The sequence below is a fragment of the Peromyscus leucopus genome, chromosome 12 (genome assembly GCF_004664715.2).
Source record: "Peromyscus leucopus breed LL Stock chromosome 12, UCI_PerLeu_2.1, whole genome shotgun sequence".
NCBI lineage: Eukaryota > Metazoa > Chordata > Mammalia > Rodentia > Cricetidae > Peromyscus > Peromyscus leucopus.
The window spans coordinates 3,432,101-3,444,548 of NC_051073.1; positions in this window are offsets into that span (position 1 = coordinate 3,432,101).

Consider the following 12,448-nt stretch of genomic DNA (forward strand, 5'->3'; position numbering starts at 1 on the left):
TGGACAAAATTGAATTTTTTAAGGAGGTGTGTACTCAGCAGCCTGCTGCTCCCAAGCACCCTCCATGATATTTTCTGTCTTTATTACTTGCCTGGCTTTGAGGCTTTCTGAAACAAACCTGCATTACTTTATAAGAAAATAATGGTATTTATATTATCAAAATCATGTGTGACAGTCCACCTCGGCACTATGCTGAACAGACAGTACACTTTGATATGTAATATTTTATATCTGAGAATCATATGTCATTAACCCATTTTAGATTTAGCTGGGTTTTTTTTTTTTAAAGATTTCTGTGGAGAAATGTGTGTTTAGCCTTATCCTTCATCCAGCCCCAGCTGACTTTTCATTTGATCTGAAAGATCTTAGCTTGCCACCAGAATGTTTCATGTAGGTGTGCCGCTCTTAGTTTCCCCAGCATTCAAGGGAGTCATCTCCCTGACCTCCAGTCCCTCCGTGAGAAGAGCAGTCCTTTCCCCAGTGAAGGCCCCTGACCTTTCAACCGGAAGCAGAAGGATGTTCCAATGAAAAATAAACACATCGCTCAGCTATGATAAAGAAGAACAGGACAGATAGGAAAAGCGGGGGAAACAGAAATTTTGTTCCTGACTAACGTTTTTAGGGTATTTCTGAACGGCTTCCTGGTAGTGTGACGCCAATGAGAAGTCAGTGGTCCCAGGAAAGTCCACCTCAAAAATCCTTCAGGTACCAGCTTCCATATTTTATGAATGAAGAAGAAACCGAGGCATGGAGAGATTATGAAGAAAAAAGATTTGAACAGAGACAGCCCTGATTTGTAGAATACAAAGATCCCCAACCCCACCCAGTGTGTGTGTGTGTGTGTGTGTGTGTGTGTGTGTGTGCGCGCGTGCGTGTGTGCGTGCGTGTGCGTGTGTGTGTGTGTGTGTGTGTGTGTGTGTGTATGTATGTATGCATGTGTGTGTGTGTGCACGCATACCTGTTCTGCACATCTGTGTGCTGGTGCATGCAGAAGCCAATGTCAGCCTCAGGTGTCATTTCTCAGTGCCACCCACTTCTTTTGAGACAGGGTCTCTCACTAATCTGGAGCTTGCCAAATACCTAAGACTAGTTATCCATCCAACAGCAGAGATCCTCTTGTCTCTGCCTCCCCAGTCTGAGATGACAAGAGCAAGTAAGCCAGCTTTTTATGTGTGTATAGGAGATGAACCCAGGTTCTCATGTACATAAAACAAACACTTGACAGACTGAAGCATCTCCAAGTGAGCCCCAGGACCATTTCCAGTACCTAACACCTGACTTGGGATATGTTTCTCACTCTCAGAAAATTAAAACACTATCTAAATCAGAGGAACATTTCTACTCATTAAAATTATCACATGACCATCTTGTTTACTTTTCAGAGAAGAGCTGGCAGTTACTTCCAAGCCCGCTGAAAACACTGACGTGAAAGAGCTTCTTTTTCCACAGTCCCACATACTGAAGCTAATGTCTGTTTAAAAGACAAAAGCCCCTCCCAGGGCTGCAACTGGAGAGGAAGCAGCAGCCGGTTCCCCTCCTGGCACCCCCTCCACAGGGATTCTGTGGCCCTGCTTGACTCTTTTTCTAGGCAATCTGTCAGGAACTATGCTGGTTATCCAGTCTGGAGCAAGCCAGTGGGCCTTCCTGGCATTTACTCTTCCACAGGAGGCCAATTGTTTATGATCTGGAACAAAATTGTTCATCTCACTCTCACGGTGAATCAATGATAGAACAGGCTTTTCCCCTCTGCATTTGAGAAGGGAGTTCAGTTCGCTGTTCTCTGCTCTCCACAACCCCAGCTCCCTTGGTACTCCTGTGTAAAATTGGCCTGAGGCAATGAGGTCTGTCTCTGAGCTCCCTAGCAGGGGGATTCCTGTTACTGCTCCCACTGTGCACCCTCCTCTTCCTCCACTCACCCCGCAGTAACATTTGAGTCTCTATGGACAGACAGCGCATGTTCCTGGAGTGTCTCTTGTGGTTCTTGCCTCAGGCTTTTATTCAGATCTTGTCCTGATTTAAATTTTGCTATACTTCCGTGTTGAAATCCACACTTAGGTAGCCATCTTTCTGAGATAAGGACTGGCCTCAACTTCTCTGCCTTTTTCAAGGTGCCTGGGGAGGTACCAGCCCCTATCTCTTATTCCCCTGTCTCAGACACTCCAGTCTTCCCAAGGGGGTGAGAATGTAGGGAGTCTCTTCCCACCTGTATTACTGTATTAGTCAGGGTTCTCTAGAGGAACAGAACTGATAGAATGAATACACATAAAGGAGATTTATTAGAATGACTCACAGGCTGTGGTCCAGCTAGTCCAACAATGGCTGTCTACCAACAGAATGTTCAAGAATCCAGTAGTTGTTCAGTCCACAAGGCTGGATATTTCAGCTAGTCTTCAGTATATGCCAAAATTCCAAAAAAGTAAGCTCTAATGCCAGTGAAGAATGGACTTGCCAGCCAGAGCAAGCAGGCAAGGAGAAAGCAAGCAGCCTTCCATGCTCTTTGCATAGGCTGTCACCCAAAGGTGCGGCCCAGATTAAAGGTAAAACTTCCCACCTCAGAAGATCCACATTAAAAGCGGGTCTTCCCACTTGAAATGATTTAATTAAGAAAGAAATGCCTCACAGGAGTACCCAGCCACTTGGGTTTTAGTTAATTCCAGATGGAGTCAAGTTGGCAACCAAGAATAGCCATCACAGCACCCCAGCTCCAACTCAAAAGCTGGTCCTAATTTCCCATCACAATGCACACAGAACTTCTCCCTCCTCCTCCTCTGCCTATTGTGTCTCTCCCTGACATCTTTGCTCTCCTCCTACCAGCCCTAAACAAGAGTCTCTTAGAGTAGCCAGACTGGTCCTTGGGTAGACTATTATTTTTTAACAGTATGTGGAAATATAACTCACATACTTTACATCTCAGTCATTTAAAATGTACAATTTAGGGCTGAAGAGATGGCTCCAGTCCAGCAAAGTGCTTGCCATGCATGGCAACCTGAGTTTGGGGCTCCAGAGCACCCACAAAAAAGCCAAGCATGGCGGTGCATCCTGTAACCCCAGAGCCAAGCATGGCGATGCATCCTGTAACCCCAGAACCAAGCATGGCGATGCATCCTGTAACCCCAGAACCAAGCATGGCCATGCATCCTGTAACCCCAGTGATGGAGCAAGCATGGCGGTGCATCCTGTAACCCCAGAGCCAAGCATGATCCTGTAACCCCAGAGCCAAGCATGGCGATGCATCCTGTAATTCCAGAGCTGAGGGACAGAGACAGGAGAATCCTTGGGATTTGTTGGCCAGCCAGTCTAGTCAACTGTTGAGTTCCAGATTCAGTGAGAGACCCTGCCTCAAAAACTAAAGTGGAGAAGCAGTTGAGGAAGCCACGTGACAGTAACCTCTGGCTCCCAAACCCACACACATATGCCGCTCCCTTCACACATGGGACACCAAAAGTACATGGATTGATTAATTAAGTCTACAATTCAGGGGATCTTAGGACATCCACAGAGCTGTGCAATAACCATTGTAATAGGTTTTAGAATATCTCTGTTCCCATGAACATCCAACCCCTGTATTTGTTCCCTCTGTAGCTCGGCAACCAAGTGGTTGGAAACAACTTAAAGAGGACTCATGATTTCAGGGGTTCACGTCATCACAGTGGGCAGAAAGCAAAGGAAGCAAATACTGGTACAGTGCCAGCTTTCTCCTTCCCCGCTTTGGTTCTGCTGAGAACGGGTCTACCCGCCTTCAAGGTAGGTCTTCCCTCCTCGGTCAGTCCTCTCTGGAAACACTCTCACAGGCGCACCTTACCCAATTTGTAGGCAGTTCTAAACCTTATCAAGTCGACAACAAAAATTAGCCTGTGTGCTGCCTGGCCTTATCTGTTTGCTGTTGTTTGTGGGAGTGGGGGTATGGATGTGTGCAGATGTTTGTTTTGAGACGGCCCTGTCTGGCCTGGAGCTCACCCAGCTAGCCTCAGCTCATCACTTCTGTCTCCTGGGTGCTGGGATCGAAGGCCTGCACCACCACACAGGGCCCTGGCCTCGTCTCGAATTACTCCAAGTCTACTGACTCATCTCAGCAGCAAGGTCGGAGCAGTCTCCTGCCTCCAGACCTTTGCTTCCGCTGCCACCTCTCCCCTCAGACATCTGCGTAGCCCCCACACTTCCACACCTTTTTGCAAAGGAGAGGTTCTCGGAGGACATGTCCCTGCCCACATCAGGTAGCTGTAACCACCCGACGACTCCTCCCTTCACTTTGGGTTGTCTCTGAAGTGGTCCCTCCCACCTCCCACTTCGAATCTGAAATCTCGCCCCTTTGCCTCTTCATTTCCTGCCTCTCCAACCAGACGGTGGCTGGGTAAAGCTATGGATCTGTGTCTTGTCCACCACCGTGTCCTCACCATCCACATTGAGGTTGTAGTTTTGAGTACTAATTGTTCTCCTGAACATCAACCTGCACAGCAGCTTAAGGTTAGCCCAGGCACACATTTCCTAAAGCACATATGTACATTTGATCACGTGTTTTAGAAGCCTATTTCCAAATTTATCCATTTTGTATTTTTTCCGTAGAATTTCTTGGCTTTATTTTCAACAGACTGCAATTTTAAGCCATCCAACAGCAATTATAACAACCAAAAAAAAAAAAAAAAGTGGAAAGGAAAGGAAATGAGCATACAAAATAGAAAAAAAAAAGATTTTAAGTTCCCCTTGTGCACAGAAGGGAAAGACAGCATCACAATCTTGGCCAATCCCGACTTTCAGCTACAAAGCAAACCTAAGTGGCTCTCTGCTTGGTTCTGAAGCCTCTTCGTGTTTGTTCCCTCCTTGAATTGATGTGGGGCTTTTCCTTCCATTATTTGGAAACCAAACCAACAAGGCAATTTAATGCTCTCAAATTACTGACAATGTTCACTGCCATCATTCACAGGGAAGCCGGCAGCTGAGTCTTTTCTGCTATTGAATGATGACTGACGGACAACTGCCGTCCTCTGACGAAGGCACCTGCCACTTCCTATTGTCGCCTGCACCCCATCCCTCTTCTCACCGTTCTTAGATCATCTTGGTTTTATTTTCTCAGACTCGTTCTGGTTCTCTTCCCCCACCTCTCAGCATCCCTTCCCTCCACACACCCCTCTCTTCCTCGGGAGATAGCTTTTGAGTCAGCACTTGCCCAGCTATCATTCAAGACACCAAGGTGTTTTCATTCCAGGCTGCGGTATGGCAGTGGTCTCCTGGCCACCCCTGTCACTGTGAGTAGAAAATGCAAAGCTCCTCTGTTCTCCTACAAAGACTCCATTATCTAAAGGCTTCACAACCTTCCTGAACAGCATCACCAGGTGGGGACAAAGTGTTCAACAAAAGAGTGATTGGGAATAATTCCCAATACATATATACCTATACACACACACACACACACACACACACACACACACACACACACACCTCACACATGCGCCCATATACATGTAAACAAATGCATACATATACGTGAAAAGTAGAAATAGTTGTAAAAAGCTTTTCAAGGGAGTGAACTACATCTTATTCTTTGGTTTCTCCTTCTATGCCCACCGAGCCCACACCAACCTCCTGATGGACATCAAAGGGACTCCTGAAGTATCATCTCTCTGGATTTGAACACCTATGGCAGAGTGGCATGAGACTATGTAGGGATATACACAGCTCTAAGGAAATGATGTGTGTAAATGGAAGTGAGACCGTGGGCTGTTTCATTTACTTGTAGTCTTTCAGGTGATTTCCATGCATCCGTCTAGACACTTCCCAGCATTCATCCACCTCTAGGGGCTTCACAAGGCAAGCCCAGTCTTTCTTGCCTTGAAACACATGAATGTGAGATCAGAGACATTCAATTATTTATTAATGTCCTAAGATGCCTTCCTTGTGAGGCTACCACAGAGTTTTTGTCTCCTTCAAGCTTAGTAACTCAGGCCATTAACAATTTTAAAATATTTTTAAAATAGCCTTTTTATCCATTTCAGAAGTCCCCACCCCTTGGTCTTCAAAGGCTGGCTCTTTTCTCTTTGTACTAATAATATTTTGCCTTCTGGTCTACAGTCTGCTCATTAGACCCATGGAGTGAACTCGATAAATATGGCGAGCACATGAAAGCTTCCAGAGACGTGGTGGAGCAGGAGTCTTATGAGAATTTACAAATGTTTCATGACAGGTGGGCACAAACCCCCTGATGATCCTGACAATGAACCCAGCCCTTGGCAGACCAAATGAAACAGCTGTCTTTAGGATTCATTTCTCAATCTTTAGTGCCCTTCAAACTTATTCTCCTTCCCCAATTTTGTTTCTTGGGGATTTTACACTGTACTTGAGTCCTTGAATTGACCACCTGCTAGATGATGAACTTTTTAAAAATCTGTCAGATGCAAGCATTCCTGAAAGCCTATTAACCTGGGTACTTGCTCTCAGACTGAGCAAAGAGCTGGCTCTAGTTTCCACGGAGCAGACTGTGCTGTTGGCCGGGAAGCTGGCCGACAGCCATATTGTTTTCCCGTCTCGCAGTAGAGGCTTATTTTGTCCCGCACTGCCCCTACACAGGGTCTCAACCCCAAAGCAGGGAACGCACCCATAGGTGAGAAAGTCAAGGAGCGAGATGTCAGCATCAGCCCATTTGATGGGCGATTTCCCCAGCAGAGGTGCGTGCTCAGGTGGTCACGTGACACGCAAACTCAAGACTGCATCCTGCTAGCGAAGGATTTCAGACATCTTGCAAACAAGAGGAGAGTCACTTGTCTCTGTCACCGCTCTGGAGGGAACTTATGACAAGAGCCATATTTCAAATTGCAGCCTTGTCTCCCCCAGACAGGCTATCATGACACCTTAGGAGAGGTTTTGAGCTGTATTGACAGAGGCTAACTCAACCATCCACCAGCTTTTTTTTTTTTCTTTTTTTTCAGAATCCCCCAAGTGCTCCCATGCTGGCAGTTCGGCAGCCTCCGAGGCCACTTACAGCTGATGGTGCATCTTGGTTGAGGCTCCCTTCAGCCTACAAACGGCGAGGCTCCCTTTCCCTTAGCTGGTTGCTCAGTCTGCTGAGAAATTGCCTATATTGTGTTCGGCTTTGATAGCAAGTTGTTCCTGGTACTAGAACATTCTCTCCAGGACACCCTGAGAGGAAGTGACAAGAGGAACATAGACATCAGACACTGTGCTTCAGCGTGGCTTCACAGTGGACGGCGCATTGGATCCCTGGAACTTACGGCCTCACTGCACCTTATGCACTTATACACTCACTGTAGAGTGCTAGGGGGTTTGCACTCTACACAGGCAAAGCTCAGAAGCTGGGGTAAGACGTAGCTGTATTCAAGGAGATAGGAGGGGGCTGGGAATCAGACAGAAGACATCTCTGGTGGCAATCCATTAGCTGTTGACTTCATGTATGATTAGAATAACAGTAGGACTTGCCCTTTTGTCAATGAAGAACCAGGTACATAACAAGTGAACACATTAAAACAAAGAACAATCATTTTCCCATAAATCATTGACAACCAATTAAAAAACGATGATTAGGAAGGTTGAGCTTTAAATCAAAATAGTAATAAAACTTAAAGCAGTCAGCATTGAGAAATACATGAGTAAATATGTGTAACTTTCCTTGTTGGTCTGACAAAATACTTGACAAGAAGCAATTTAGGGGAAAAGGGTTTATTTACATTTAAAGTTTGAGAGGGAATCGTCCATCGTGGTGGGAAAGGCATGGTGGCAGGACCGTGAGGCAGCTCAACATCCAGTCCCTAGTCAGGAAGCAGAGAATGATGGATGCTGGGAGTCAGTTCGCTTCCTACTTTTTAACCAGGCTGGGGCCCCAGCCCATGAGTGGTCCTGACATAATTAGGCAGCCAATCGGTCACCTAGGATGTGATTTCACATCCTGCCAAGTTGACAATACCAACCATTGTAACACAAATAAGGGCTGTATGGAGCCCATATGGGGGAAATACTCCGTGGAATGACGTAAGTATAGACTTTCATGTTTCTGAGTGGGAAGACTCAATATAACAACATTCCCTCTCCAAACTAGATGTTCAATCCGACAAATCCTTTTTTCCCAGATAAAAATAATTATGTTATAGATTTTTAAATGCCCTATGCTGAGACACTTTTTTTAAAATGTATTCTTTAACAGTTTCCTAAGTACACATAAGGTAATTTGTCAGGTCCACCCCTTGCTACTCTTGTCTCTTCATAAGGAGCCTCTCCTAATTCGCTACCTATTTGGAGGGGACCCACTGAGTTTAATTACTGTTGCCTGCACTTTTAAAACGGAACTGGATCAATAACAAAACATCTTGAAGAAGAATTGCTTTAGAAATGAGTGGCATATTCCACCAGATCTTTGAGAATATTAGTAAAGCAATAATAATTTAACAAGCCACCATTTGGGCTGGAGAGCCAGCAGAGAGAACAATGGGACAGAGCAGACCTTGTGGAGGAGTCCTGAACACAAGACTGGGGACCCATATATTATACAGGAAGGCTGGAAAATTCACTGCAAAAAGAAAAATAATAATTTTTTAAAGCAGAGTAGAATAAGTAGTTAAATATTTAGTGGGGGGAGAAATTGGAACTCCAACTTCATACTAACCTCCAAAGCAAATTCCTAGTGGATTCAAAAAATGTCAATAATGAAAGGCCTTCAGAAAAAAATGTTTTTGATCTAGAGATGAAAAAGCAAATTTCTGAGCCTGAAATGTAATGAAGGGATCACCAGTGAAAGAAAAAAATCATAAAAATGGAAGTGTCCATACATAAAAAAGAAAAAAATGTTAACGGACAAAACGAGACAAGATATGCATCAGAAATATCACAGATAAAATGTTCAGAGTCTGAATATATAAAATATTTACAACCCAATAAAAATGAACAAGAATCATGTCCAATTAAAGCCCGAAACGTTCAGCCTTTCTCAAATCAAGATATTATCTTTCATCCATCAAATTAAATTTCTTCCAATAATAATTTTCACAGCTACTAGTTGTGTGAAAGGATTCTTCTTTATATGGACACATTGAACTCACACAAGTTTTCTAATCAGGCAGTTGAGAGTGTGACTCTGTAGCCAATAGAGGAAGGTAGAGGAGGGTCTTGTGGGAAAGTTCTCTGGAGGAGTTAGAGGTAAGATTGGTGTGTTGACCATTTCAAGCTGAAGCCACCCAAGCAACTGTACCTGGTATAAGGGCCATTTGGTCCATCTCCTTACATGTGACACACTGGAGGTTCTTCTGAAAGGGGCTTCCCTTTGTCACCAACCTGAGTTTCCAGATCTGGAAAGATCCAGCTTTATTCACCAGATCCGGTCACTGGGGTTGTAGTAACCTGAATAAAGAAATTCACTGGGGTAGCCATTATCTTCCACTGCATTGTTACACCTCCGAGTGTTAATATCTCATAATGGTGTCCCTAAAACGTACTGTCTTAGTTTTGAGAGCCAGATTGTCCTGCTGTTCAGATTTCTTGTGTGTTTTGCTAAAATATACAAGCAGTTTGAGGTGCTCTCTTCTTCAGACCAGCTCTTTGTGAAGATTCCCAAACATATTACAGCCTCTGGGCTTTTCTCTCATTCAACAGCTTTGTGTGAACTTGGCTCCTAGATCCAGATGCAGGAAGTATAGGTGGGACAAGGAGAGAGGAGAATTGAGGGAACAGGAAGAAGGAAGGAGAGACACTGCAGCCACCGCCAGGACAAGCAGCATGTAAAGATGCTGGTAAGCCACGAGCCACGTGGCAAGGTATAGATTTATAAAAATGGGTTAATTTAAGATAAAAGAACAGTTAGCAAGAAGCCTGCCACAGCCATACAGTTTGTAAGTGATATAAGCATCTGAGTGATTATTTTATACGTGGGTTGTAGAACTGCTTCGGGGCTTGGTGGGATCTGGAGAGAAACCCTCCAGCAACACAATCACACAGTGCACACAGAACTACAAGATGTCACAGGATCTCTCTCTCTCTCTCTCTCTCTCTCTCTCTCTCTCTCTCTCTCTCTCTCTCTCTTCCCCTCCCTCCGTCCCTCCCTTTCCCCCTCCTTCTCTCCCATGCCTACTATTTTGGCCTTGGAAATGCTGATTTGTGTGGAACAGTCAGATCCCAAGCACACTAGGAAAATACTGTATCCTTTCCACCTAGAGAAATCTTTAAATTAAATAGAAAAACCTGTAGATCTCAGCACCAAAGCACATCAGCATAGCCCTCCTACACATGTTAACATATGTCTGGAGTGGAGACAGCCATGGTTTTGAGTTTATAAGCTGTCTGCTGAGTTCAGTTCAGTTTTGACCATCTTATAAATGTCGTTAACAGCAACAGATGTGATACATAAAATGCAGAATGGTGAGAGAGCGAGAATGGAGAGCCATAGCGTGATTGCAGAGCAGGAGATGACAAACGAAATGAGGGAGCATGGCATGGATGGTCTTGTAGTCACAGTTTCCAAGCCAGCTGCAGAGACGTCCAACACCAGAACACAGAACCTGTGCATGAATTGAAACCTCACTCCTGAGCCCACGTTATGACATACATATGTATCTGTTGTTTATAGCCCCAGGAGAGCTCAATAGTAAGCAGCCCAGCGAAACCCAATGACCCTTCAAAGCAGAGAACTTCTCTAGCTGCAACCAGGAGACGGAGGGTACAAAGTGAGTTAAACTCCACAATCACTTCTGAGCAGGGCATGAGGACCAGTGGAGAGCTGGGGAAGTTACAGAAAGCCCCCATCTCACAGCCAGCAAGGAACCGGAAACCTCTGTCCTTTCATCACAAGGAACAAGTTCTAATGAGAACCAAGAAATGCCCAGAAAGCACGTTCCTCTCCAGAAGTTTCAAGTGCCTTGTCCTTGAAAGCTGACAGCTTGATTTTGGAATTGGGCAGCTCTGAGCAGAGGATCGGCCACACTGAATCTGCCAGACTTCTAACTCTGACCTATAGAGCTTAAGAACAATAAACGAGTGCCATTCAAAACTGATAAATGCGGCTCTTTGTTAGGCAGCAAAAAAAAGCTAATATAGACGGTGCCACTGCGGACTTAGAAACAGATTTACAGCACTCACCACCAGCACCAGCACCACCACCACCACCAAGGCTTTCCAGTTGCTGGGCAGATGATTCTTCATATTGTTGGGTGGACCAGTTCCCCATACTGTCAGAGAGGCCATGCACGTGCACATCCTTTCTGAGCATTCTGCCACCGACGTGAAGTCTCTTTGGTCCACCAAGCACATGTCTAGGAAATCACCTGTAGCTGCATCTGTAGCCCCATTTCTCAATGTGGTACCCAGGGACCAGCATCGAGATCGTGACCTCAATGCAGAATCTCAAGTCACAGACCACGCCCAGGGTCATGTTGATTAGACCCCCAGGAGACTCTCAGTCACACCCAGGTCTGCTGATCTATGTAGGACACTGCTATGCCACAAGGGAAATCGGGAGATTTTTTAAATGCACCTTGTGCAAATTCTTTTATCTGAATAGTATTATTATGGCTTAATTATTATTAATGTAACTGACCACATCAATGGTTTAAAAAGAGAATTATAATCTCTTTAGAAGAAGAAAATTTGGAGAAACTCAATGTCAGTTTATATCTGTTTAAACACATCAGCCACAGAAGAAAAATTTTCTGATACACTGTATCTGTGACTCAATGTTAAGACACTCTTTGGGTGGGGGGTGGGTGAGACAGGGTTTCTTGTATTCCAGACCAACCTTGAACTAATAAGGCAGCCACAGATGACCTTGAACTTCTGACCCTCCTGACTCTACCTCCCAAGTGCTGGGATTACGGGGCTTGCACCTCCATACCCATTTTTGCTTGTTCATTGCATACAGTGCTAGGAATTCAATCCAGAGCATTGTGTACGCTGGGCAAGCATTGTACCAGCTGAGCTCACACACTGGTTTTAATGCCAGGCCTTTCCTTTGAAACCTAGAACTCACCACTTCTACCCCATCTGTACCCACTGCACATTTGTAATGACTGAGAGAGCAATTCTTTCAAAGATTGCCTAATGTGCATTCAGATACCCTGTACAGCAAAGGCAATTAGATACATGCATTAACTGTATTATACATGCTTGTACACATTCGATAATAATTCTATTTACCAGTGACAAAAGGTTTCAACATGAAATTTAAATGTTGCCAATAAAAATCGAGAATCCAGAAATTAACCCATCAATGGACAGGAAAAATGCAAACAGCTTGGACCAAAGGAAAAGATTGAAAAGCTTAAAAAGCGCCTGCATGACATCTGAGTGCTGGCTCACATCAGAGGAGACTCTTGGAGTGGCCCAAGTGGTCTAGATTTTTATTTCCACATCGCTGGCTGGTTGTTGTAATGTTTGTTTAGTTGACTTTGTACCAATTAATCATGCCTTTAATGATAATGGATTTGCTAAACTGACATGTCTTCTTGATGGTGTGTGCTGG